This window comes from Xenopus laevis, chromosome 3S (assembly GCF_017654675.1).
Source record: "Xenopus laevis strain J_2021 chromosome 3S, Xenopus_laevis_v10.1, whole genome shotgun sequence".
Lineage (NCBI taxonomy): Eukaryota > Metazoa > Chordata > Amphibia > Anura > Pipidae > Xenopus > Xenopus laevis.
In genome coordinates this window covers 89,581,280-89,608,664 of record NC_054376.1, presented here as the reverse complement: position 1 = coordinate 89,608,664, position 27,385 = coordinate 89,581,280, and the positions used below count along the sequence as shown (strand labels likewise).

Genomic DNA, 27,385 nt, shown 5'->3' with positions numbered 1-27,385 from the left:
AACCTACAAGATTAAATATATATTTAAAAAAAAATGAATTTATGTTATTACACAAGGAGGACAAATACTTCATGAGAAAATGTAGTTCAAATAAAACATTGAAAGAATAAGAAAGCATTTATCAAAAATACAAAACGTGTGACTGCTGTAACCAAACATTTCACATAATGTTCAAACAATGTTTGACAGTAATAGGGATTGATAAAGTACATTTAAGCCCCAGAGGTGGCAATACAGAAAAATGACAGATAAGTGGATATTTAGTTTAGAAGCCAGGCAGCTACACGAATGAATTTTTGTCTTGGAATATTGAGTAACAGAATTTATATAATTTATTTTATGGTGAGGAGAGTCAGAGGAAAATCCCTAAAACATTTATTGCATTGCTTTCCATGTTCATTCACAAGTGCAGAGTGCCAAGCGTTATTCCTGTGCAAGCTTCCATGGTTTCTTTTACCCACAAATGCTGTTCTTTTCCCATTGCCATTGCATTGACCAAGCAGGGTTGTGATAAAAATGTTCATTGTCATTTGATGTCATTTCCAGGTTTTCGCTGGGGTATTTCAGCCCTCTCTGGGGCTCCCAGGGGGACAAAGCAATAACGCTGCCGCACCCCATCGCCCACCTGTACTTAACTTTTCAGCATTGCAGCATGTCAAGGGGGGCAAAGTCACTAAAAGTCACTAAAGGGCTCTGCCACACTTCGCCAGGCGTAAATCGTGACCACTACACTAATTCACTAAAATGCAAAGTTGCGTCTCAGCAGGCGACGTTAATTCGTCAGTGAGAGCATTTCCTAGCGATCGTGCGCTAGCATTCAATTCTGCCTACCGAAACTTTGTTAGTACTCTTATGCTAAGATCAACTTGAATAGTACATAAAGGTTGTATAGATGTCGGTTAAAATGCTTGAAGTGGCCACTTATTATTACAAATTTTCAAACAAGCAAAATAAAGACAAAAGAGATCCTCTAATGCCCTAGACATGAGCCCACCCTAAAACAAATGTGGCATGCCCCTCAAATTGGTTAAACAAATTTTGTTAACAAAGAAATCTTTAATAGTTAGAACTTTTGAAGGAAATCCCACTTTAAAAAATGAAAAAACGCTAACTTTTGTGACTTTACGGCATACAGGATATGATGTCACTGACATAAGATTGAGGAGGATGTATCTTCATCTTATCAGTTCGCCTGGTCTAAGGTGGTGAATGAAACTCTGGAAAAAAAGGTAACGTTCTGTAAAATTCGCACTTTAGTGAATTTGCGGAGTAACGATTGCTCAACTGAGCGAAAATCTGGCAATAGGGCGCAAAACTGCACAAAAATCTTTTTCACTAGTGAATTGTCATCTACGCCTGTAAATTGGCAATATCCCTGCAGATGAGATTTCTGGCAAATTTTTGCTAGCGACGGCCACTTTGCCCTTTAGTAAATCTGCCCCAAGGTGTTTTGCTAGTGCAGAGAGTAAAATGTGATTTCTGCATTAAAGAGCTTTAATTCTGATTTTAAAAAAAGTGTGTTTTCACTCATTTTATCCTACGATTCGGTGTTCCAGTAAAACGTTTCTATGTTTTTCATGGATGTTAAAATGTAACAAACAAATATTCTTAAATCTGTGTTATAACCTAACAAATAAATATTCATCATAAATCTGTACATCAATGACTGTGGCCCAGCATTAGCATTACCTGCCTATGAATTGTTTGATTTTGAAGAAGTTTGTCCTCTTGCGTACCCGAATCCCATAGTGGAACTGCACAAAACAAAAACTGTGGTACAGTGTTAGCCAGAAGCAAAAATAACAAATAAAAAACAAACAAATTCAAAAAGTATTGTAGAAGTGATACCTATATTAGCAAACAAAATATGGCAATTTTTCTATTATACAACTGGCTATTCACAATGTTGGTGGTGTTAATACTAATCGAATCACCCCTTATAATGCATGTATATGATTGTACTGTGTATAAGAGGGCAGCTCTATAATAAGTTGGAGGGTACTGTAGATAGATAGAGGGCTACAGTATTTTTATAAGACTGGTAAGTGTTCCAGAACTAAGTAACAGTTTTGATCCATCTTCTAATGATAGACATGGCTGGAATGTTGTTTAATGGTAACACTGTTCCTTTGTAGCACTGGGGTCCTAGATTTAATTCTGACCTACATTCTGAGTTACATTACCTGCTTTCCCAGGCTGTGCAGGAGAGCCGGTGAATTTTAAGACAGCATACCTCCCAACTGTCCCATTTTCGCAAGGACAGTCCCAATTTTGCACCTCAGCCAGCAGTCCTGGGTTCCTTACTGAAATGTCCCAAATTTCTCTTTGACCTCCTGCACGGACGCCAGAAAAAGATACCACGTTTCTGAAACGTAATTAAAATAAGTGGATTTCTGGCAGAGAGTCCAGAACACTGAGCAGCTGCCCTTTGACACATTTGTAACAATTTAAAATAAGCAAAGGTACAATTGTAACTATTTAAGATAAGCAAGTCTCTTGGAAGAACCGAGATTTACTGCTTAAAGGGCAATTTCAGCTTGATTAGCAAAATTGTTATAGCATAAAACATGGCTCTAAAACTCCCAGAAATGTGTTCAAACTTTCATAACCTGCAAAATTTTGTAAAATGGACATGGCAATTATGGGGTGTGGCCATAAAATGGTCATGGGCAAAACATTATGCAGCGCTACTTTTATGGCGGCCCCTGACCACCAATTGCTTTTTTTTACCCATTCATGGACCCTGGCCATGAATGGGTTTTTAGCACCAATGTTTGTGTGGCTTTTTTACTGTGGTGTATGGCCTGTTGGTGATGGGCGGGGCCCAAGGAGGTCAACAAATTTTTGTGTCATACGCGACTCCATGATTTTTGATGGTGGCCCTGATTGAGAGCATTCATAATGATCAGATTTCAGAAACCATTTCACAAATCAGAAGAGCACCTAAAAGCTTATTTAAACCATAGAATTTGAAAGCAGTTATATAGCTTGGATCCCACTAGCATTAGCTTATAAAATCAGCAAAATGTATGAAACTCCATTTCCCAACAATAGCTGAACCAAAAGGTTTGTCGACTGTTTGGAGCAGCAGCAGTTCTTCAGATATGTAGGGGCAGAATCATGGGAATTGTTTTATAATTCACAAACAGAAATGCTGATGGCTGTGGTTTTAGGAAAAAGATGATATTGCAATGTGGCATGTTATGAGACTGAATAAGATGCCAAAAGGTTTTATCATGGCTACTTTTCTGGAAAAGGGTTGCACCTAGAATCCTCAAACATACCTCCTAGTGTGACAAGAATCCATTTACAACCAAAAGGACAGTCTCAAAGAAAGGTCTATGTAAGTTGTTATGCTTATAGCACATGTGATCTAGTGGTTATTATTGTTACATGTATGGGACCTGTTATCCAGAATGCTTGGGATCTGGGGTTTTCCAGATAACAGTCTATTAGAAAATCATTTAAACAAACCCAGTAGGCTGTTTTTTCCTCCAGTAAGGATTAATTATATATTAGTTTGGAGCAAGTACAAAGTACCGCTTTATTTTTACAGAGAAAAAGGAAATGATTTTTCAAAACATTTAGATTATTTGGATAAAATGGAGTCTAAGCCATTCCGGAGCTTTCTGGATAACGGGTTTCCGGATAAAGGATCCCATACCTGGCGCTCTAAAAATACATGTTATTGATTTCAAAGAAGAATTGTCAAACTGTCCTGTGTGGGAATTACCAAATATTTCAAAGGGAAAATCTGGAACCCAACCCTAGAATTGTTTCCAGGAATCATTTTACAAGTTGGTTAGCTGTGCTGAAGAGATTTGTAGAAAGACTGAGCAACCCACAAAAGACAAAAAATATAGCATAAAATGGTGTTTTGCAGTTGCAAAGCTGAGATAAAATAGTTTTGCCTGGGGACATAAGAAACTGCGACTGCAGACGACCTTTAATGTAGTAAACTGCACTTCTGATGGGGAAGAATCCTTAACCCTTTACATCACAGGTACAGAAAATCTGCTTCTAAATGCAAAGCTATAATAACATATAGAGCTTTCTGTGTAACACTGCACCAATGGCGGAACTAGATGGTACTGGGCCCCACAGCAAAATAGTTTTAGGGATCCCAACATGTCCTGTTTTACCAATATATGTTGAAATTACTCAATTAGTGCCTCGTGGATCCCCTATACCTCCTGCCCCACCCCCCTCCACAGCTGCAGAGTCTGCTCCTGTATTTATCCTTACAATACAATACTTGTACTTTCAATTTCTGACAGTTCCACAAATAGTTACACTGTATTTGAGAACATATATCAATGCCGCCTATAGAGCTAATACTTTTTATAAATGTATTTTTCATTAAGACCCAAAGAGTATACCTTTGCTTGTTTTATAAATGAAAATGATTTCTGCACTCTTCTCAAGAGTTATACAGTGGCATTGGCACTTTTACTTATTAGATGACAGCTGGTAAAGAGCAATGTGCTTGCAACTGTTCTCCCTAAAAGGAATGCTGCAGTCAAAACACCCAATGTTCTATTTACTTTGGATGTGCCTATATCCAAGTCAAGAGTTCAGATTCAGGCATATACAGAGGCATATGTTATAGAGAGAACATTAATAGACACAGGAAAGAGCAGTAAAATCATATCAATATGATAGGTAAATCATGAAATTCTATAGAAGTTAATTTGCTCTTGTGTGCTCTCACATTCATTATTCTCTTTCTTGCAGCTATACAGCTAGATCTTTTCTTGGCCATATGACTCAGCCAGGGAGACCATTTGGCAACAGCAGGAGAGTAGTGTAAAAAAAGCTTCCTTCCTCAACTAACTTATTTCTCTGGGATATTTTTGCACTGCAATATATCAAGAATGTTACCATTAGCAGATCATTATATTTCATTTTATAGTCATATCCCTTATGGATGAAAATGATGTCCTCTTGCAGCTAAAATGAGATATCAGAAGTTTTTTTCCTACCTCTCATGTGTAAATAAAATATTATTTTTAGTAGACATAGCACACTTTTGACGTTTGCGACTCTTTAATTACATTCATTGTCCAATCAGTCAAAATGAGTCATCCAAGATTGCAGAGAAGTAATACATCCCTTACATTTGAAAAATGGAAAAATAGATTTGCCATGTGTAGCGTGGTGAACTTTTTATAACCATGCCAATTTCTGGCTACACCCTCGTAATTACCATGTCCATTTTACAAAATTTGGCAGGATATGGTGTTTGAATAAATTTCTGGGAGTTTTAGGGCCATGTTTTACTGTACTATATGTTATGACAGTTTTGCTAATGAAGGTGAAATTGCCCTTTAAGCAGAGTCTCAGATGAATCTAAAGCTCTTTAGTAAAGCACGATAAATATTTTAAAAGAAAAAAACCAAGACTTTCATCCAAACACCATCCTAACATGGATGTGATTCATTGATATCTTTGGGTTGATTTGCTGAAAGTGGAACTGGATGCTTTACGTATAATATATACATGGTTTCTTGAAATCAGGAAATTATCTAAGTAGAATACTGAACCCATTGTCAGAAATATTGGTGTTTTCTGACAATGGTATGCTGATTGTGCCGGTTACTGACATACCTGACTGTGAAAGTGATACTATATCTGTTCAAGTGGGTCTAGATTAATGAAGTAGAATAGATAATTAATTAACTTTTTCAAAAATCTGGGGACCCCCAGAAGCCTGTGAACAAAAATAGAGCAACAAATTGACCAGTCCGTGCAGCGCATTTGTTTGGTGATATGGTATCTTTTATACATGATTGCATTACTGTATTTTTATATATATATATATATCATATCACATACACTGTGAATTGTATACATGGCATAAGTAACATATTTTATGAATGCACATGATACTAATAGGCACTTTTTATAATTGACATGAATCACTTTATTGCACTTTGCTTTCACTTTACAACACTTTTCAGCACTTTGCACTTGCTTTACAGCAGTAGTCACTTTGTGGCATTGCTGTCACTTCGTATTGATTCGTTTGCTATGGGTATATATATGTGTTTGGATTGTAGCTCAGCCCGCAGTCCCAGGTTTCTTACTGAAATGTCCTACACTGACTCGAGAAAAAGATATGTTTCTGAAACTTAATTAAAATAAGAACCTTTTTGGGAGAGAGCCAAGTGCAGCCACCAGCTGCATTTGGATACTTTTGTAACAATTTAAGATAAGCAAAGAAACAATAGTAACTATTTAAGATAAGCAGGTCTCTTGGGAGAACTGAGACTAGCAGCTTAAAGGGCAACTTACTTTCATTGGCAAAACTGGTATAAAACATAAAACATTGCACTAAATCTCCCCAAAATGTGTTCAAACTTTCACAACCTGCCAAATTTTGTGAAATGGCTGTGGTAGTTAGGGGGTGTGGTGATAAAATGGGCATGGCTAAGCATTTTTCACCACGCTGCACATTTTTCAAATGTTGGAAAGTATGCAATACCAGTAGGGATACCTACAAAACAGATCCTCCAATTAAATGATAGACTCAGATCCAAAAGTAAGTCTATTGCACAGATTCTCCAGATGTGGGCCATTGTCCCAGGTTGAGTGCATCCTTTTAAACTATTAATATTCCCGTAAAGGGAAGTATAGGTCAACCCCAGTTAGGTACCATTGGAAAATGTTTTTATCATGTTACTAGAAATTTTCCAGAGATTGTATATATATGTATTAAAAGCCCTATAGCACAAAAAAGTTGGAAAGACTACTGAGAATGTTACGGACCATGTTTGCCTCCTTTTTGACTGAATACAAAACCTTAATGACTTCCTTGCAAAGTTTGTGACCAAATGGCTTTTATAAACATTTGCAAATGCTAACCTTTGCTTTGCGATGTAATCTTCGCCAGTGAATGATTTTACATTGCAAGCAGCGCTATAAATTCCCAAAAGCGCCATTTTAAACATTGCTTGCGATTTTTAATTACATTCCCCTTCTAGTGTCTTAGGGTAAGGCCACACTGGGCGTTTTGGGGAGATTTGGTCGCCTGGCGACTAATCGTCTCGTCTTTGCGGCGACCAATCTCCAAAAACTCCTTCCCAGAAAAAAAACTCCGCTGATTCGTTTTCCAAAGTCGCCCGAAGTCAGGTAAGGCATTTGGGGCGATTGGTCACCGCTAAGACGAGGCGATTAGTCGCCAGGCGATCAAATCTCCCCATAACGCCTAGTGTGGCCTAACCCTTAAAGAGATTTCATATTGTTCTACGAACTACAGAATCAAATGGTTTGTCTGACAAATGCTAAGCAAAAAAATTAACCCCATAACAATAATTAAACATTGTTAATGAAGTTTACAGTTATCCATCAGTGTAATGTTTTTATGTTACTATTCATTTAATTTGTTGTCTTAATTTGTTTTTCCCAGAACTGTGCCACCCTTTCTGCTTCTGTAAATTGGATAGTGTGTTTAAATAGAAAAAAATAAACTTTGTATAAACAACCCCTTCCCTTCACAAAAACATTTGTTAAGTTTGGTGTTAAAAAGCAGGTTAATACACAGCCAGCTTGTCTTTGGACTGGTCATTTTTTACTACCTACTACTCTGCAAACAGTGACTGGGCAGAACCAAGAATTACTATGGGAAGCTAGAAATTTAAAGTGGTTTTATTTTCTTGTTTAGTGTAAAAAACAACAAAAATATATCTAGACAGTACCCCAAGATGTTGTCATTGCATGAACTGATGAAATACACTGAGAAATACAGTGAACATATGACCTTCATAAATGATATGCCTTTTCATATTTTGTGATGATAACCCTTGTTATATTGTTGCTAAGTTATGCCATTGCCTGTAGCCTAAAATAATAATAATAATAATAATAATAATAATAATAATAATAACAAACTACAAAAACAAAAAGAAGTAGACATGCATCATAGAAGCATCTTGACTGAAATTAGAACTAGTTTTTGGAGGCCAACCAGAGTTATTGTAATCCTTCACTACTGCAGTTTTAGTTGCTAAATGTTTAACAATGATCTTTCTCTTTGCTCCTTACATTTTGTGTACATTCTGACAACATCAGCAAACACCAGACATCTTTCTGCAACAAGACTTACTAAATATTAATGTTAAATACTAGCCTGACATTATAGAAATGAATATGCACTTGATTATCATCACTATTCATATTAGGATTTCATTGCTTCCCCAAAAGGATTCACAGGATACCCCAATAGAACAAGACTTGAAGTTGTCCATTCATTGCTGCTGCCTCTGCAAAGCAGTTGGAAACCTTTTTGCATGATATGATACTTTTCTACCTTCTAGAGTCTGACAATGATAAATTGTAAGTCGGACCAGGCTACTGAGCTGTATGTGTACGTAGCCTGCCAAATTGCCAAATTATTGGGCTTTGTAGAAAGACTGTAAAAATGTATTTATATTTGGGTAGATGTTATAACCTTCACCTAGTTTTAATATGATTTACTCCACCAAGGCATACATTTATTTTTACATTTATTTTGACAAGAAATTTCCTTTGGCAGACTTATGATAACTAGTTTTAATAATTTTTATCCCTGCACAACCCAGGACCTGCAGTGATGATGTAGTTCTTTACTGCATGCAGCTTTCAATGAGCTTGCCTGTTATTAACCCTAAGGTGAAGGCCATTCATCTGACAAATCGATTTGGCAATATATTCACTGCAGCAGTGTGACTGGGTGCTCTATAAGCACCATACACATGAATGCCCACTGTAACTACATTGGGAGGGTCCATTTTAAGTGCTGCCAATTTCACTCACATCTGTTAAATTGCATGGAAAAGGCTTTTTTCATACTGCAATAAATTCCCTGAGCATCTGCCTCTCAAGCAAAGGCCTGACAAAATTGCATTCATTCTATTGGTAAGATATATTCACCTAGTTCCTGTGTGATTGACTAGGATCGGTCAATTTAAAGATATTAAGACAAGTATACAACTGCTGATGCACAACAGACTGGCACATATGGTAAATCTACAAATCTCCCACTATGTTTGATCCCTGAACGGACAGATATACATTCAACAAAGATATTGGTTGGAGCCATCCATGAAATATACACATGAAAAAAAGACAGTGAACAATTTCATTTTGCTGTACATGCCGTTGAGGCAAATGGTTTACCAGAAAAATTCTAAGATTAGAGACATTGTTCTGCTGAATAAACTAAACTTATAACCTCTGAAGTCAACAGAGGAAATAAACAGAACAAAAACGAAGTAGATTATCTAAGAAAGGTGAACTTGTTTACATAAGAGACACACAGGTGCAGCACTATTACAAACATAACTGTATTAATTATTCAGTTACAGTATGTTTGTAAGCTACTTTCTATGCCACAAAATGCAACAAATTTCTTGTAGATGCAACACATTCTCATATAGTATGCTTGCACATATTTTTAGAGCAAAAACTAAGTCCTTGAACCTTCTCTGAGCTAAAGGTTTGAACTCAACTCTTAAGTTTTTGTTTGTTTGTTAAAATCTGACTTCCAAGTCTTGATGTATCCAGTGTCATTGTTACAATCCAATGTCAATGTTACAACTGAGTTCCATCTGTAAGGGGTTTGGCCATCAGACCAAGGCCTTTGTTGTTTGGGAGTCACAAACAAACCATTCCTGGTGGGGAATGTAAAAAAATACCCTTAAACCTTTCCCACCAGGCCTTTTTTGATCTTACCATGCTGTCTGTTGTCAGACATAATAACAATGAGTTTCCTCTGAGATTCAAAGGGAAACTAGAACATGGTGGAATCTATGGGGCCAGTACTTGTCAGGTACTTGACAGATATGGCTATAGATGTCATGGTTGTAAGGATCCGCTTCCGCGTTCCTTCCGGCGCAGGCGCAGGCGCGCTCATCCGGGAACCGATGCGCGTCAGCGCGCAGCGTTGGACGCCGGCGACGGACGCCGGCGCGAAGGCGCCGGTCGCCGACGCAAGGGCGTCAGCGACGGACGCCGATGACGGACGCACTGACGTCAGCTGTGCGACGCCAGCGTGATGACGCCAGTTTGGCGCCAAATAAGCTCTATTTAATTCTTACCAGTACTGTGACTCATTGCCTGGTTATTAGGTTATTTGACTGAAACCCTAGCATTGTATTCTACTGATCTTCTGTGTTTGACCTCAGCTTGTTCCCGGATTGTCTATTGCCGCCTGCCCTGATCTTCTTGCCTGACTTCGTTTACGACTCTTCGCTGCCTGCCCCGACCTCGGCCTGTCTGACTTCGCTTCTGCCTGAACCCTCTGTACTTCGCTTCGGTTAGTCTCATTGGCTACTCGTCACTTCACTTCTCCCTGTTCCACTCCAGGTGGGTTAGTGTTGTGCGAGGCGCTTGTGGGTTCGTGTTCTGCAAGTTCCTGCTCCTTCCTCGTTGGATCAGACGGTAAGCCTGACAGTATAACCAGGCCATGGATCCAACCGAAGGGGCTTCTCCATTTGCTGTCCTGACGCAACAACTGTCATCTTTGACTCAAGCCGTTCGGGAGCTGCAGAGCGGTTATGCTCAGCTACAGGAACACATCAGAACACATCCTCCGGCTGCAGACCCTTCCTCTGCTGCAGCATCCTCTTCCTCTGCTCCAGCTGAAGTACAAGTGATCACTTCCGAAATTTCGGAGCCAAAAGTCGCTTTCCCCGAGAAGTTTGCTGGGGATCGGAAGTTATTTCGCAACTTTAGAAGTAGCTGTAAGTTGCTATTTTCGCTTAAACCCCACACTTATCCAAATGAACAGACACGAGTGGGGGTTGTCATTTCTTTCCTGACTGGAGAGCCCCAGACGTGGGCCTTCCGTTTGTTGGATCGGCAAAGTCCTGTTTTGGCCTCTGTGGACTCTTTCTTTGATGCCATGGCTGTGGTGTATGATGACCCACACAGAACCTCCACTGCCGAAGCCGCCCTGCATGCTTTGAGACAAGGTACCCGTCCTGTCGAGGACTACACTCTAGAGTTTCGCCAGTGGGCCGAGGATACGGAATGGAATCCTGCAGCCCTGAAGAACCGCTATCGTCTGGGCCTTTCCGCTGAATTAAAGAATGAGTTGGCCCGTACAGGTATTCCTGATACCTTGGAGGAGCTTATCCATATATCCATTCAGTTGGATCAAAGACTGAGAGAACGTAGGGAGGAGGAAAAGGCTGAAAAAGCTGGTCTTGTGTCTCCTACTTGGCTCTTACCTTCTGCTCCACCTCCTATCCGTATGTCTCCTATGATGACATCTACGGTTCCTACAGCCACTAACAGTTCTGCCCCAGAGCCGATGCAAATCGGAGCCATTAAGTCTGCATTAACTCCTGAAGAACGCCTCAGACGCCGCAGGCTTAATCTTTGCCTTTACTGCGGTCAAGCAGGTCATCTTCTTCGGAATTGTCCGACCCGTCCCTCGGGTAAGGAGACTTATGAAAGAGACTTTAACGGTTGCAACTTTTCTGTGTCCTTACTTACAATTTCTCTATCCTTGCAGTGGGGAGACAAAGTGGTGGAACTCCAAGCAATACTTGATTCCGGGGCAAGTGGGTGCTTCTTGGACCGTGAAGTTGCTCTTCAGTTCCAAATTCCTCTCCAATCCAAGAAGAACCCTATAGCTCTTCGTGTGGCGGATGGTTCTCTAATTACCTCGGGTCCTGTGGTTCAAGAGACTGCTGCACTTTTTGTTGTGATTAATAAAATTCATGCTGAAGTAATGAATTTTGATGTGGTGACGTCTCCATTATTCCCTATTATTTTAGGGTTACCCTGGCTACAGAGACATAATCCTTCTATCAATTGGGCCACTGGCGGTGTAACATTTTCTTCTAAATTTTGTCTTTCTAAATGTTCATTAGAGAATTTGTCTTCTTCAATTAAAGTATGTTCCCTTTCTTCTTCTTCTGAAATTCATGATCTTCTTCCTCTGGCGTATTGGGAATTCGCTGATGTCTTCAACAAGAGAGGGGCCGACAGGCTACCTCCCCATCGTATTTATGATTGTCCCATTAATCTTCTTCCAGGAGCTCAAATCCCCTTTGGACGTATTTATCCTTTAACTGAGCCTGAACTCTTGGAATTGCACACTTATTTGGATGAAATCTAGCCAAGGGATTTATCCGACAATCTTCTTCTCCTGCCGGAGCTGGGATTTTCTTCGTTGAAAAAAAAGATCATTCTTTGAGACCGTGTATCGATTATAGAGACTTGAATAAAATCACGGTCAAGAATCGCTACCCTCTTCCTCTCATTCCAGAGTTGTTCCAACGATTTAAGGAGGCCAAGATTTTCTCTAAGCTTGATCTTCGAGGGGCCTACAACTTAGTTAGAATTCGGGAAGGGGATGAATGGAAGACAGCGTTCCGTACCCGTTATGGTCACTTTGAATATCTTGTCATGCCGTTTGGACTTTGTAATGCCCCCGCAACGTTTCAGCATTTTGTCAACGATGTCTTTCGAGACTTTCTCGATATTTTCGTCATCATTTATCTGGACGATATTCAAATTTTTTCTAGTTCTTTGGAAGAGCATAGAATACATGTGAAGAAAGTTCTTGCCCGCCTCCGTACTCACCAGCTCTATGCCAAGGTCGAGAAATGCGTTTTTGAACAAACATCTGTGGACTTTTTGGGGTTTTTTATCTCTCCTTTAGGAATTCAAATGGATTCTAAGAAGATCTCGGCAATTATTGATTGGCCTATTCCTTCTTCTAAGAAAGCTGTTCAACGCTTCATTGGATTCGTAAATTTCTATAGAAAATTCATTAAGAATTTTTCTCGAATTATTTTACCCATAACTGAACTTACACGTTGTAATCAAACATTCTCTTGGTCACCACAGGCTCAGATGGCTTTTGAGAGATTGAGAGGACTCTTCACGTCGGCTCCAATTCTTCGTCATCCAGACTTATCTCTTCCATTCACATTAGAGGTCGACGCCTCAGAAAGTGCTGTGGGCGCTGTTTTATCACAGAGGTTTGGGATTCAAGAAGAACTCCATCCAGTTGCTTTTTTTTCACGCAAATTGGCCAAGTGTGAATGATGTTCACATGTGGCGGATCGTGAATTACTTGCTATTAAACTGGCACTAGAAGAGTGGAGGTATCTCCTCGAAGGGTCCAAACATCCAATTCTCATTTTCACTGACCATAGGAATTTGGAGTACCTGCGTTCCGCCAAGAGATTAAGACCTAGACAGGCAAGATGGGCCCTTTTCTTCATGCGATTTAACTTTCACCTTACCTACCGGCCTGGGTCAAAGAATGTCAAGGCTGATGCTCTTTCCCGCATGTTCTCCTCTGAGGATGAGACTCTCTCTTCTCCTGAGACAATTCTGAACTCTAATAACTTTCTTTTGTTACAATCTGTTCTTGTGGATCAAATTAAGGATGCCTCTAAAACTGTTTGTGTACCCTCTCTTGTGCCCAAAGAAGGGTTTCTTCTTCATGAAGGGAAAATCTTTGTTCCTGAACAGATGCGTTTGGAGGTTCTCAAGAACATTCATGATTCTAAACTGGCGGGTCATCCAGGTATAAAGAAAACTATTGTTTCTGCTAAAAGACTGTTTTGGTGGCCTGGGATGACTAAAGACTGTTCGAAATTTGTCTCTTCGTGTGAAGTCTGTACCAGGTCCAAGGATTCTCATGTTCGACCTATTGGCCTCCTGCAACCCCTTCCAGTTCCTTCTCGTCCTTGGGGCTCAGTGTCAATGGACTTTATTTCTGACTTACCACTCTCCTCTAATTGCTCCGCTATTGTTGTCTTTGTTGACCGCCTGACCAAGATGGCTCATTTTAAATCCCTGCCTGGACTTCCTTCTGCCTCTGAGACGGCTGATTGTTTTATCAAGGAAGTAGTAAGACTTCATGGCCTTCCCGATGAAGTAGTTTCTGATCGTGGTCCACAGTTTACGTCTCAATTCTGGAAAGCTTTATGTGGGGCTCTTAAGATTTCTGTGTCACTTTCATCGGCTTTTCATCCTCAAACCAATGGCCAAACGGAGCGAACTAATCAGACTCTTGAGCAGTATCTGAGATGTTACTCATCGTATCTCCAGGATGATTGGGTTAATCTCCTGCCCCTAGCGGAATTTGCCTATAATAATGCCCAACATTCTTCTATCAATCAGTCCCCCTTCTTTGCAAATTACGGTCTACATCCTGTCACCTTCCCTTCCTCCATTGTTTCTGATATTCTTGTTCCTGCAGTCAAGGATCGGTTAAACTTTTTGGCTGATAATTTTCTGAAGCTCCAGAGGAACATGAGGAGAGCGCAACAAAATTTCAAGACTTATGCAGACAAGAAACGAAGAAGTGATCCTGAGTTCAAGGTGGGGGACCGCGTTTGGTTATCTACTGTTAATCTCAAGTTGTCCTGCCCCAGTAAGAAGTTGGGTCAACGGTTCCTGGGTCCTTTTCTTATTACTCGGCAGATTAATCCTGTGGCTTTTCAACTTAAGCTCCCGGCTACCTGGCGTATTCATCCGGTTTTTCATTCTGCTCTACTAAAACCAGCCTCCACATTCCACTTTCCTGGCCGTACAAGTTCTCCTCCACTTCCTGTTGTTGTGGACGGTCAAGAAGAGTTCGAGGTTGAGAAGATTCTGGATTCCCGTGTTAGGGGCAAGCATCTACAATATTTGGTCAGTTGGAAAGGCTTTGGTCCGGAAGAGAATTCTTGGGAACCTGTTTCGAACATCCATGCTGCTGAGCTATTGAAGAATTTTTCACAAGAGCTACCCTGATAAAGCTTCTGCCAGTTGCGTCCTGAGGCCGCTCCTCGACGGGGGGCAATGTAAGGATCCGCTTCCGCGTTCCTTCCGGCGCAGGCGCAGGCGCGCTCATCGGGGAACCGATGCGCGTCAGCGCGCAGCGTTGGACGCCGGCGACGGACGCCGGCGCGAAGGCGCCGGCGACGGTCGCCGACGCAAGGGCGTCAGCGACCGACGCCGATGACGGACGCACTGACGTCAGCTGTGCGACGCCAGCGTGATGACGCCAGTTTGGCGCCAAATAAGCTCTATTTAATTCTTACCAGTACTGTGACTCATTGCCTGGTTATTAGGTTATTTGACTGAAACCCTAGCATTGTATTCTACTGATCTTCTGTGTTTGACCTCAGCTTGTTCCCGGATTGTCTATTGCCGCCTGCCCTGATCTTCTTGCCTGACTTCGTTTACGACTCTTCGCTGCCTGCCCCGACCTCGGCCTGTCTGACTTCGCTTCTGCCTGAACCCTCTGTACTTCGCTTCGGTTAGTCTCATTGGCTACTCGTCACTTCACTTCTCCCTGTTCCACTCCAGGTGGGTTAGTGTTGTGCGAGGCGCTTGTGGGTTCGTGTTCTGCAAGTTCCTGCTCCTTCCTCGTTGGATCAGACGGTAAGCCTGACAATGGTCTACTGTAGACAGCTAGTTAAAATATCTAAAAAAAATTTTGTTTAAAAAACCTGATGTCTGCACTTACTACATCAAGACACCCTTGTTTACCTAACCCTTAAACCAATGGGCAGGTATGACTAGGAGCCTGTGGTCCCTTAGTAGAGGGACGGTTGGCCTGTCAGGAATTCAAATGATACTTTCTCTTGCAGTTATCCAGCTACTGGCAATCATAAGCTAGCAGTAAGTTACTGTATTTTTTGGACTCAAAACAGCTCCTGACCAAAAGGTAAATCACCATTTTACAAAAAAATTTAGAAAAAGAAATAAGAAGGCAAAATACAGCATTTAGTAGTCTTGCAGTATGTATGTGTCTTACATACGTAGGAGTTCTATTTTTTACCTATAATCCAGCTTTTCATTATTCCTTTCTATTTAATTTTCTTCTGTTATCCCATCTTTGTTTTTCTCTTTTCTCTTTCTCCTGCTTTCCTTTTCTGTTCTCCTCTTTGCCTCCCTTTCTTGAATATTCTCTTCTGCCCCCCACCCATTTGATTAGCGCTTACGGGAATGACACTTGGGGCAATTTGTCACCCATGTAAAATTGCCCAAAATCTGTGGATACATTAACAGGCAAAAGTATGTTTAACACAAGTCCTGTTCATTGCACTTATATTTACAGAGGAATACTGCACCTTTACAAAAAACCTGGTTTTGGTGTAAAAAGGCAGGTGTCTGGGTAGTTTTGGCCATACAATCTACCTAGTAAAAGCAATACAAATTTAAAAATGTTTAAAGTGCCCAAGTCCATCAAAATGCATAAAGGAAATGTGCGTCAAAAAGCTGTATCTCTCTCCCTGCCAGGCTAGAATTAATGAGCAATGTCATCTGCTGTGTGGAGTTAGAAAATGTTTTGCATTGTTTTCCTCGGGGTACTGTAGAAGCTAATTAACACCAGCTCTCTCTCTGCTTCTTCTCTTTAACCTCAAGATTTTACATGTATTTTGATGATGACAATATTTACACTGTAGAGAGTCAGAAGAAAAAGGAAAATAACTATAAAAAATAATGAAAACCAATTGAAAAGTTGCTTAGAATTGGCTGTTCTATAACATAATAAAAGTTACCTTAAAGGTGAACCACCCCTTTTAGCCCAATTTAAACAACACATACCAACACATACCGTTATCTACGGGACAGTCTGGATTTTGACTGCTCAGCCCACAGTCCCAGATTAAAAATGCCAGAATTTTTACTGCACTGACACCAGAAAAAGATACAAAGTTTCTGAAACTTAATTAAATTAGAGGCTTTGTGGCAGAGAGCCCAGATATCAGTGCCTGCAGTTAGATACATTTGTAACAATTTAAGATAAGCAGGTCTCTTGGGAGAAATGTGTCTCACAGCTTAAAGGAGAAGGAAAGCTCCAAGACAGTTTATTGCCAATATTAGCCACAATAGAGCAAGCTAGAACACTATATTTATTCTGCAGAATGCTTTACCATACATGAGTAAACAGCTCTAGATGCTGTCTCTGTTTGTTTAGGATAGCAGCTGCCATATCCACTTGATATGACATCACTTCCTGCCTGAGTCTCTCCCTGCTCACTCATAACTCTGAGCTCAGATTACAGCAGGGATAGGAGGAGGGAGGGGGAGAGGAGCAAACTGAGCATGCTCAAGCCCTGCCCTGGAGTTTTAGGTTGAAAACAGGAAGTCTGATACAGAAGCCCATGTGTACACAAGAGAAAGAAAGAAATGTGATGTTTCTTTTGACAGAAGACAACATTACTTTGAGGGTTTACTGGTGTGTTTATATAGACCTTTCTGATAAAGCTTACTTAGTTTTAACATTTCCTTCTCCTTTAAAGGGCAATTTTACCTTCATTAGCAATACTGTTATAACACATAAAACATTGCCCTAAAAACGCCCAGAAATGTGCTCAAACTTTCATAACTTGCCAAATTTTGTAGAATGGACACGTTAATTAGCGGGTGTACCCATTAAGTGGGTGTGGTTGTCCCGCTTTCCATTTTTGGAATGTTGAAAGCAAATTTTGCTTCTGTGTTTTGCTTCAGAGGGGCAAAATTAGATATTAATTAGACCAAGTTTTGGGTTCTGTCATGGATGAAACCCATTTATCCTGCCAGTTTCTAGCCTGCAAGTGAAAATGCTATCTGGTTGCCAGGGTGACCAACCCCAGTTAAAAATAAAATTTGTATGGTTCAATTTGGTTTTCTTTGGGCAGTGGCATACTAGGCAGTTTCTCTACCTCATTAGAAGTGCACATTATCTTAGCATAAAACTATTAAGATTTTAGGCACACTATCCTGTTAATAAACGGACAGAAGTGTATTTGCAGATAAATATTTGAAATCTAACTATTTCATTATTGGAGGTTTAATTATGCCTGAAAATGCATGCAAGTTTCTACAGTCCCTTGTTATCAAGCACATTAAAGAGCACAATTTTCTAGAACAAGAATGTGACCAGGAGTTTAGCAGCAAGAAATTAAGCACGTTAAAACATAACAAACATCCAAGTGAATTATTAACTGCAAATGTTGAGCCTGGCAACACATTTCTTACAGCTACTGTTTGGCATAAATTTACAAACTTAACTGAACCACTTTTGGCTTTCATAATCCAAACCCATCCATGGTGCACATTATTTTTCATTTTACAAACAGATTCCAAAAACAAATAAATTTTTTTCTAAAAAAAACCCCACAAAAAGTCACTGAAAATAGCTTTTAACCTGGAATAACAGGAATCGGAGCACGCAAAATACTTTACATGTGTTGAATACAGGAAATTATGTTGGATTACGGTAATTCCCTTTCTTCTGAATTAAAAGGTATTTTTGAGAGATTTGTCACCCTTTAGGGTAAGGCCACACGAGGAGATTCGGGGAGATTTTGTCACCTGTGCATTAGCACAGGCGACTTTGCATTGTAACCTATGGGGAAAAACGCTGAGGCAGTTCGAGGAGATAGTCGCTCAAAAGACGAGGCAATTTGTCGACAGGCGACAAAATCTACCCGAATCTCCTTGTGTGGACTAGCCCTTAGACTTAAGTAGGTTAAAAATTAAACAGGGGAACGCAATAAAAGACTTGTTCCTAGTAAGCCATAGTGACCGATGAGTAGGTTGCATTTATTGGTTACTGTGGGTTCATAGACCTTAAACAAAAGTTATACCTAAATTCACTAAATAGTGACCACTATATAGTCTGGTCATTTTGTTTCTCATCTATGACCATATGATTTTGATGTATGAGGTCTTTATCCAAAGTTGAAATTAAAATGTGGAGGAGAAAGATCAGTTCCATCAGTGTGAGTATGGACTGGAATTTAGTCATACATCTACATGATAAATATGAACAGAAAACTTTAACTGCATACCTGTAGAGACCAGCAATCATCACTGTTTATACAAAAACTAATACGATAAATGGCCTGTTATTCATCTAGGCTAATGGCATTTCTCTGCCTATCATTCACATGAATGGAATCAGCTTGCCACTACTGGTGGCAGACACAAAAACAGGTGAATGTGCATTTTCAGGCTGAAAACTTTCTGACAGGTAGTTTCCACTCATGTGAATGCCAGGCAGCACAGAGGTATTGGGCATTTCTCCCCCATACACTGGCAGAGAAGCATTACTTGTGTTACTGGGCTTAGACAATTCTGGGCTGAGTCACTGCTTTCCCGTACTAAACAATCAGTGACAAATACCCTAGGCAGGCAGGAACTTTAGAAATGTATATGATACTAATTAGGACTCTAATTACCTATTTATTTAGTGCCAACACATTTATGGAATGCCATTCCCATCAGTCTGTACGTCTGTAGAGTTTACAATTTAAAGAACAAAACCCTAAAAATGAATATGGTTCAGCATCTCTATAGTAGTAATTATCCAGGACTTCACCCTTGTGCACAAGCTCACTATCCTGGATTTTTTAAGGAATGGCATCGACACGCACATGCTCACTGTGGTCTGAGCAACTATTGAGACCAGCTTAGGGGTCATCCCAAATCATCAAGCAGAAAATGAGGTTTGCCTGTCATATAAGCTGATGCTACAGGAATGATTATTCAATTCTGATGCTAATCGTGCTGGTTTCAAACCTGATAAATTAATTATTTTTAGTGTAGGGACCCTAAGAATTGACTGTCCCAATTGACAGGGAGTTGACATCACAGAGCAGGGCTATGATGTGGCAATCGGCCAAATTTGGAAAACCAGGCAGGCAGTTTTGACCCAAACAGAACATGCTAAAACCGGGCTGTTCAAGTCAAAATCAGACAGGTGACAAACCCTAGTGGTAAACACTAGGTAGATATTTCTTATTCCTGGTAAATGAATAAATGTTCAAAAATTGTCCTGGTAGGTGGCAGTGTATATTTGTATAAAAGGTAGAGCATACATGCACTCAGGGCTCTTTCCTAGGATCCTACCTATATCAGAGGGCCAGGGTCTGGGCAGTTGTCAGACTTCATTAGTTAAATCTAACCCTAGGATAATTCTGTCATAGTCACTCTAAGAGTGAAAGACAGGGTTAGGATAGCTAGCCAAACAGCCAGAGGCTCCAACAAGGAGTTTAGTTGGGTTACTATCCAGAGGTGACAAGGACGTCAGCACAGGGACAGAGGTGGGTAAGCTCAGTGTCAAGCTCACTTAGCCTAAGGTGTGTCCTGAGGACACTCAGACCCGAATTTACAAACGGGGCACCCCTAGGCTGCCTCCGCTCATTGCCCCCGTATACATCCCTCTCTCTGTCTTCCGCCTCAGTGTTGCACTTCCCCCTCCCGCTTCCGCGTCGTCCTCCTCCTCTTCTGCGTCGTCCTCCTCTCCTCTCCAGCGTCGTCCTCCATGTCTCCTTGTGCCTGCACGTATATCTGCAATTTCAAGATGTGCGCATGCGCATAAACGTGCAGGCACAAGGAGACGGGGAGGACGGCGCAGAGCTGACGCGGAAGGGGAGCAACTCACTTGAATGCCGTCCCTGAATTTCTGGCGCCCTAGGCCCAGGCCTTTGTGGCCTTGCCACAAATCTGGGCCTGAGGACACTGCCAACAGCAGCACCCACACTTCTATAGTACAGTCAGCCTTCTATTGTGACGTTTATATTCTATACATACAATATATTGTAAGTTGGTCCCTAAGCTCAGTAACTGACAGCAGCAGAAAACATATGCGGTGAATAGGATAAAAGGACATGGAAAGCTACTGTGGCATCTTTGGAGACACAGCTCTTCCGTACTAAAGGGTTGTGGTTGCCTTGGATTGTTACAGGTGCCCAAAATAATGTACAACATTTATGAACCACTTCTTAAGTTAAGCTTTAGTTTTCCTTTAAGTTACTTAATCATTAACGTTAGGGCCAATATTATCAGGAGGCAACAACTTTTTTATTTTTTGCGGAAGTGCTCAGCTTTGCCTGCACAGACATGAAGAAAACAAACTCTGTGCAGAGATTGCCCAAGTGGAATAAAACTCAGGAATCCAATTTCTCAACAGGTAGAAAGTCTGCCTATTGAGACACAGTGCTAAACCTAATGGTCATATGCTACATCAGAACACTTTTCAGCAACTGTCACCTCCTACTGACGAATAGGAAATGCCCCGATATCCCCCACTGCTGCCTCTCATTGACCTGAAAGGGAAATGCGCGACACCACCATTACCTTTTTAGTATAAGCTGTGCTTACTTCAGAACTGTGAATTGTAAGCTATGCAATCAACCAAATATTATTGTTAAATCCATGTACTACAGAGAGTGAAAATGGCCAACTGATATTTTATTTTCCAAGAAATCTAAACATCCATAATAAATTAAGAAGCACAGTCAAAGCACACTGTTAAATTTCATTTCACACTCAGTGAACAAACATTACCAAACTTGAAGCAATGTCAACTCCTATCTTTTAAGCTAGAAATCTCATGGCCAGCCAAATCATGACCTTGACATATTTCACAGCTGGATGCATTACCTTATTTTGTTAGTCCTCTGCTTTAAAGACTCAAGACTAGAAAAGTAATTTTTAATACTGTGGAAAAGGTAAGAGGTTGTATTAAATACCAGACTTAAAGAGCAAAAAAGGAATGGAATATATCAGAATGGAACAAAGTATGCATAGGAAAAGCAGAAATTCCTCCACCTCAAGTTGAGCAACAAAAATCTTATGGACCCAGAGACAATGGGGCAAATTCACTAAGATTCGTAGTTGCGCCAGCGTCCGCTTCGCCGCACTTCACCAGGCTTATTTTCGCCAGCGCTACGCAAATTCACTAAAATCCGAAGTTGCGCTCAGGGGAAGCGTAAGGTTGTGAAGTTGCACTAGCTTTAATTCGCCAAGCAAAGTGAAGTTACGCTAGCGATGCTTAATTTGCATACGGCGCCAAATTGAAGTTACAATGGAGGTATATGTAGCATCACTACACAAGCCTGGGAAACCTTCAAAACAGCAAATAAAATTTTTATTAACTGTATAGTTAAGGTGCCATGAGTTAGGAAATGTAGGGGGGAAGGAGGGTAGCCTATCACCCATAAAAAAAGAAAAAACGTCAGCGTTTTTTGGGACTTAAATTTACACCAGTGTCCGTTAGTGAATCGTCGAATTAACGAAAATGCGATACGCTATCGAATTAACGCTAGCGTTAGGCGATTCGTCCTTTAGTAAATTTGCCCCAATATTTCCACAGGAAGGAAAAAAGTAACTGGCCATGAATGTATTTCACAAATCCATTTTACATTATTCAGGGGGCTAGAAAAAAATTGGGGTAAAATCAAGAAAATGCATTATGCATTTTTTTTTTAGAACTACAATAAATAAATAAATAAATAATGTAAAACAAGGGAAAATTTTAAATCAGATGTAAATTTGAGGTTTCATTATTATTTTAAAATGGATTGAACACTAAGATTTACAGTTTGGATTGGTTTAAAAGATTCATGAATTTCTGTGATGCAATGGCTAGCACACATATCAAAGAGAGATAGCCTATAGGAAGCGTGACAAAATGGAACTCACAAGAAACTGAATTTTACAGACTGAAAGAAAAACATACAGATGATATATGCCAGATCTGTCACTTTCAAGAAAATACACTAAGCACTTAACTTGTGTGTGTTCTGGAAAGAAATGTACTAGAAATGGGTTGAAAATGCAACTTCAGCACACATTTAATATATATCTCTATCTGCCTTTGCCAAGTTTTGAAAATTGTAAAATCCAACTGTAGAAGCATCACAGGATAAAAAAGGAACAGTGAAACTTCCTATTAAAACTGGAACACTGTACTTTCTGCTGGTGCAAGTAATGTGACATAAAAACTAGAGTGGTTTTAGCTTGAGCTTTGAATTTAGGTTTCCCCCGCATACTCCTAAAACTCTTAGACGCCCAGTTCTTTTGTGTATTGGCAGTTATCAGCGTTTATATATTAAAAAGCTGATCAAATATTAAATTGCCATCATATGAAGATTTCTATTGATGGACTTAGTGTGTTATATAACACATGAAGATCTGTGCAATGTAAAAATTAATATAAAATAAAAGGTTACTAGAAGCCACCTCATGGCCTTATCATGGAGCTCCTTGGTGATTTCTAATATATTTATATTTTACAGGAGTGCATTGTTAAATATAAATATCATACACAGTACAGCTAAAGCTACAGTATGTAGTCAAACATCTAACCTGAAACTACAAGTGTGTTACTGAAAACACAGCTTTCGGCAGCATAAACTAGAACAGGTCACTATCTTAGGCTCCCATGAGGATTTTACGCAGTTGTACAGAACACATTTAAGAATCCTGCAAGAGCTGTTAAAGCTTCAAAGTAGGGGAGGTATGCATAAAAGATTTAATAACTGCTCTTATTGGTTATTTTGTTGCACACTGGTGTTCTCATCTCAGCCCACACCAACCGAAAAACAAGAAAGCATTAACTACCTGCCATAATGCAACTTGATATGTAGCAAGAGGAGTCTGTCAGAAATGCTGAACATGGGCATCTTTCACTGCTGAGGCTGAAATTTAATTCCTGCTTCTTTCCCACGATACAAAGCTAAAAACTTCCAAGCATAAGCAGAAAGAATGAATTACATTGAGCATTAACTGTCATGGCTATAAAGTTGCTACTGGGTATCCATTTTATATTAACAAGTCAACATCTAGGCTGGGAAGTAAGTTACATTAGGTTGATCATCAAAATTCTATGTGTACTGTTCTGTATATTTTGAGTGGGTCCCTAAGCTCAGGTAACTGACAGCATCACAAAACATTTGTAGTGAGAAGAAGATCGGGGGCTACTGTGGGCATCTTCAGAGACACAGATATTCACTGTTAAAGTGGACCTGTCATCCAGACACAAAAATCTGTATAATAAAAGTCCTTTTCAAATTAAACATGAAATCCAATTTGTTTTTTATTAAATCATTCTTAGCTGTTGTAAGCTCATTTAAAAATCCCAGCTGTCAATCAAATATTGTCTGCCCCTCCTCTATGCCCTGGGCATAGAGGCGGGGCAGACAATTACTTTCACTTTCCATTCAGCATTTCCTAGATGTCACTGCTCTCCCCACATGTGTAGCCAGGGCATGTGGATGGACATCAGGTCCCCCATTCTGGTGCACAAACACAATTCTGAGATGATACAAGACTTGCCTTAATAACAGTGTCAACAAAATTGCTGCTGCCTGCTTGCTATGATTATGAATTAGCAGACTGGAAGAAACAAGATTCAAATAATTTATATAGTGTAATTAAAGTTCATTTTGCTTGACTAATGTGATAAAATAGGTTTTTGAATAATTTTTTTGGGTGACGGGTCCCCATTAAAGGGCCGTGGGTGCCTTGGGCTGGTACAGAAGCCCAAAACATAATTTACAACATTTCTAGCTACTTTTTTAGTTACGCTTTAGTTCACTTTTAAAACACTTTAATTTTTTGCAGTTACTGTTTGTTACCATTAATAATAAAAATAATAATAACCAAATTATCTCTGTGCCTTGTAATCAATTTCCAAGACCTCAATGATCTTCACATTCTACCCCAGTTTGAATCTTCTGAATCTTAGTACAAGTGTCTTGTACTGCATTTCCAGTTTGAATCTTATGATCAATACACAACTGAAACCTATTTCATTAAAGGGATCCTGTCCCTTTCATGAAATAACGCATCAGTTAATAATGCTACTCCAGCAGACTTCTGCACTGAAATCCATTTCTCAAAAGAGCAAACAGATTTTCTTTATATTCAATTTTGAAATCTGACATGGGGCTAGACATTTTGTAAATTTCCCAGCTGCCCCATGTCATGTGACTTGTGCCTGCGCTTTAGGAGAGAAATGCTATCTGGCAGGCTGCTGTTTTTCCTTCTCAATGTAACTGAATGTGTCTCAGTGGGACATGGGTTTTTCTTAGATCTACCAGGCAGATCTACCAGACAGCTGTTATCTTGTGTTAGGGAGCTGCTATCTGGTTACCTTCCCATTGTTATTTTGTTTGGCTGCTGGGGAGGAAAGGGATGGGGGTGATATCACTCTAACTTGCAGTACAGCAGTAAAGAGTGATTGAAGTTTATCAGAGCACAAGTCACGTGACTTGGGGCAGCTAGGAAATTGACAATATGTCTAGCCCCATGTCAGATTTCAAAATTGAATATAAAAAAATCTGTTTGCTCTTTTGAGACATGGATTTCAGTGCAGAATTCTGCTGGAGCAGAACTATTAACGGATTCATTTTGAGAGAAAAAAATTTTCACCATCACAGTATCCCTTTAAAGGAAAACTATACCCCCAAAATGAATACTTGAGCAACAGATAGTTTATATCAAATTGAATGACATATTAAAGAATCTTACCAAACTGGAATATATATTTACATAAATATTGCCCTTTTACATCTCTTGCCTTGAACCACCATTTTGTGACTGTATCTGTGCTGTCTCAGAGATCACCTGACCAGAAATACTACAACACTAACTGTAACAGGAAGAAGTGAGGAAGCAAAAGGCAGAACTCTGTCTGTTAATTGGCTCATGTGACCTTACATGTGGTTTGTATGTGTGCACAGTGAATCTTACGATCTCAAGGGGCGGCCCTTATTTTTTAAAATGGCAATTTTCTATTTATGATTGCCCAATGGCACATACTACTAAAAAAGTATATTATTATGATAATGGTTCATTTACATGAAGCAGGGTTTTACACATGTGCTGTTTTACTCAGTATCTTTTAATAGAGACCTACATTGTTTGGGGGGTATAGTTTTCCTTTAAGCATTTCTAGAAATACACAGCACATTGTTAATTACTATAGAACTGGAACTCAGAATCACATCTGTGTAGCTCAGACAGCTTTCTTTTCCTTTATGATTCTCGCTGGGGAAGAGGTATCAGTAAGACAATTAGAAACATCAGGCATGTCAGTGATTTACTGTTCCATCTGTTGGTGACTAAGAACAAATTAAAGCAAGTTTGTATATCATTGCTGAATTTGAGGAATTAGCATAAGAAGCAGCCTAACTAGGTACTGTAGTAAAGCACAAAAATATTGTATAAAAAGTTGTAGGAAGTCTGGCAGCATGACACAAAAAGAAAACAACAGAGACATGGCACATATTTGGCCGGGTTTGTGAGAGATAATTTGTTGCAGTGGTCTAAAGGGGTTCATCTGAGATTTATAGTACCTACTAAAACCTATTACTTTACAGTGTTAGGTTTGTAATAGTGATTACAAAAGATCTGCCTCACAACTTTTTGACAACACCCATGTTATGGTCACACACCCTAATTACCATGTCCATTTTACATAATTTTGCAGGTTATTAAAGTTTGAACATATGTCTGGGAGTTGTAGGGCCATGTTTTCTAATATAGATGAAATTGCCCTTTCAACTGCTATAGTTACAAATGTATATTTGCTCATCTTAATTTGTTACAAACATATCAAGGCGCAGGTGCTGAGTGTTCTGGGGTCTCTGAATGTGGTGCTTCAAATTCAAAATATTTATTTTTCTTTTCCGGGATTTGTGCGGTGTGAGTAGGCATAATATTATACAAAGTGGGTGAACATCATCAGCATGTGTCATGATCACTCATGTTATGAATAATCCCATTCTCCTTATACAGTATAAGAATAGTCTATCTGCAGAGATGGTAGAACCTTATAAAGCTTCAAGAATAGGTGTCAGTGTTCTCATAGCCTAAACCATTAAGAATAGTGAGTCATGCCATTCTTACACAAGGCTTTTTATAGAACCCAAAATCAAAATGTTGCATATTTTTTTAATTAACAATAACTAAAGTGATAATAAATACTAGTAGTAGATTATTGTATACTGCCAGACAAGTAAACGAGAGGAAGTGTCTTAATAGCATTATTAAATTGAGTGCAATAGCTCCTTTTGACTGTTTTGTGATATATTTCTCTGTGCTCATGCAATCTTGACACAGAACGCAAGTAATATTTGCATAATCATTGTGCCTTGTGCATTTATTTGTCTCTAGATTTTACATTGTTATTGTTAGATTATTTGCAATACCCAGAAATTCCAGCTGTATTCTATTACCTATACAACCCATCACCATTAAAACAGTACAGTTACCCTGTAGTATTTTAAAGTTATGAGGTCTACAGAGGCTTCATTGCAATATGACAATTAAAATCACATAGCAGGTCCTTCAACCTTCAGTAGTTTAGGTATGCTGAGAGAGTTGTAGTTTAATAACAGCTATGAAGCAACACATGGATGATGCCATAATCCCTGCTGCAGTAAAACAAAATGCCGTTGGTTTAAGTATTGTTATACAGCTGCTGGCAATTATTGCTACTTAAAGGAGCCAAGTAAGGGTAGAACTACACAGGCGATTTTCGTTGCACGTCCATCCTTTCCAACGCAGCGTGAGGAAGTGCAGGCGCCACATTGGATGCGCCAAATCGAATGTAAATAATACAAATGTCGCACGTACAAGCTGATTGCATCCGACATAACACGACTGT

The 27,385-nt window shown here is 39.7% G+C and overlaps 1 protein-coding gene across 1 annotated transcript in view; it reads right to left on the bottom strand.

Annotated features, from left to right (window-relative positions):
* grip1.S (glutamate receptor interacting protein 1 S homeolog) overlaps window positions 1-27,385 on the bottom strand; it is a 260,071-nt gene that overhangs the window by 172,054 nt on the left and 60,632 nt on the right. The gene's annotated exons all lie outside the window — the stretch shown is intronic.